The sequence below is a fragment of the Vespula vulgaris genome, chromosome 24 (genome assembly GCF_905475345.1).
Source record: "Vespula vulgaris chromosome 24, iyVesVulg1.1, whole genome shotgun sequence".
NCBI lineage: Eukaryota > Metazoa > Arthropoda > Insecta > Hymenoptera > Vespidae > Vespula > Vespula vulgaris.
This window is the reverse complement of record NC_066609.1, coordinates 2,450,001-2,452,500: the sequence shown is the minus strand read 5'-3', so window position 1 is coordinate 2,452,500 and position 2,500 is coordinate 2,450,001. Positions and strand designations below refer to the sequence as shown.

The following is a 2,500-nucleotide window of genomic DNA, read 5'->3' as shown; positions in this document are numbered from 1 at the left end:
ACGAGTTTATGTATATTTAGGGAAAAACATTATCGAGAAAGTTAGTCCTTCGCGATTTATGGTTAATGTAACGAGAGAGGTTAACAAAAAAGTGTTGAAGTACTTACACGACATAAATTTACACAGTAACAAAAAGGTTAAAAACAAAAAAGAAAAAAAAAAGGAAGAAAAAGAATGTAAAAATAGAAAAAAATACATTTGTCCAAATATAAAACTGACCGACGAATTAGTTAATCAATGAAATTACACGATATTACGTAGTGCGAATATTACAGGTGAATTCTTCGATATTATTAATTGTATTCGAATATTTGCATATCCAAGTGTGTTTGATACTAGTCCGTTATAAAAGAAACAAAAAAGGAAAAAAAAAAAAGAAAAAAGAACTTTGAAATTACAAAATTTACATAGATATGTATTATTATTAAAAGAAAAGAAAATCGAAAAGGAAAAAGAAGAAAAAGAAAGAAAGCATTAGATTATGAGAAGATAGATATAGTTTTCCTTTTTCTTTGTTTTTTTACGAATCGACGTAAATAGACACGAAGTTTCGCATTTCATTTAAATATAATTCATTTATTATTATTATAATTTTAATTAGTATTATTATTATTATTATTATTATTATTATTATTGTCGTTATTGTTGTTATTATTATTATTACTATTATTATTATTATTATTATCATCATCATCATTATCATTATTATTGTTATAATTATTGTTAATATTATTAAGTTCTTTATAGCATCGACTAAATCACGATTGCTTATTATTATATAGAAAAATGATAGAATTGTTTTTATAGCGTAAAAACCAAGAAAAAAGTTTAAAAGGCTCTCACACAGAGAAAAGACTGCGCGGATGTGTGCGTGTATGTAGGTGTATGTATAATAATGTATTAACGCGAGAATAGTCTTGCAAAATTAATGGAGTAGTTTGCGACGAGGGAATTAATGGATTTAAAAGGAAATTTTCATTCAATATAAAAAAACCTCAGGTCGTCCAACGGATAAAAAAAAAGTAATTCTAACAAATAAGATAATGAAGTGAAATTAAAATTATAAAGTGACGAAAAAATAAAATAAAATAAATAAATAAATAAATAAAAAAGATAAAAAGAGGAGGAGAAATTGAGAATGAAAGAAAAAGATGGTAGAGGAAAGATGAAGAGAAATAAAGAGAAAGAGAAAGAAAGAATGAAAGATACTCCATAGTGTGTACGTACAGTCAATAATGTCAAACTAAATTGTAATCATTTATTTTTTATGTCAATCCGTTTGTAAAGTGTTTCTAGCTATATCATACCTATTACAGATAATAATAATAACAATAATAAAAATAATAATAATAATAATGATAATAATGATAATAATAATAGTAATAATAATAATAATAAAAAAAATAATAATAATACATACAAATATACGTACATATATACATACATGCATACATCCATACATACATACATACATACGTACATACATACATACATACATACATACATACATATATACATACATGAACACAGAGAAGAATGTTATATATATACGTGCGTTACATATATTTATATATAGATTATATACTAGGTGATTGAAGTCATCTAAAACTGGTATCGTTAATATAGTGGATTAGTTTTTAATCGTAAAAAGACCTTTCTATAGGTAATAGGCAGTGGAAAAAATATATTCCATTTTTGAAATGGATCTCATAAAAAATATATGTAATATGTTATTTATGTAATAATTTTTTTAATTCCCTACGGTTCATATATATATACACACACACACACACACACTCACACACACACCCACACATACACGCGCCCATATATCAACCCTATAACATTAAAGATACTTTTCAAAGTAAAATTATTTTCTATTATAAAAAGAAAAAAGTGAGTAGAATATTCACTCTTCCAGTTTTAAATGACTCATTCGGTATATACATTATATATATGTATATAGATACTTGTACGCTGGTGTACAACGCAGAGAGTACGTCGCAGAGTTTATTATATGTATTACGTACAAAGAGTGATTTGATAAAAAAAGAATTTAAGTGGGATATAATAAGTAGGAGTATTATTATTATTAAAAAAAAAGATAAATAAAAAATAAAAATAGAAGAAAAACAAAACAGAAAAAACAACCCCCATGCGCGTTAAAAAAAAGTTTTCACTGATATTCGTAAATAAATGAAATACGAGTATGGGTCATTGATAAGTCTTGGTGTATTAAATGTGTGTGTGTGTGTGTATGCATGTGCGCTCGTCAATATATGTATGTATATATGTATGTTTATATATATATATACACACACACACATATATATTTACATATATATACACACATATATAAAGTGTTTATTAAATATCTGTGATTTCGAAAGATATACTTCTTGTTATTTTATATATTGGTTTTTTCAATTCTATATAATAGACAATTATGGTACGGTTTGATTTTCTAATTTAAGAAACAATTTTAGATTATGTCATAAAA

General features: G+C 24.6%; 1 protein-coding gene across 3 annotated transcripts in view; it reads left to right on the top strand.

The window, feature by feature from the left end:
* The window catches only part of LOC127072247 (sodium- and chloride-dependent glycine transporter 1-like), a 12,463-nt gene extending 11,351 nt beyond the window's left edge, over positions 1-1,112 (top strand). For all 3 annotated transcript variants that reach the window (XM_051012530.1, XM_051012529.1, XM_051012531.1), the window contains one exon: positions 1-1,112. This exon is cut by the window's left edge and continues 2,483 nt beyond it. The gene's annotated coding sequence lies outside the window, so the exon portion shown is untranslated.
* Positions 1,113-2,500: the final 1,388 nt, after the last annotated feature.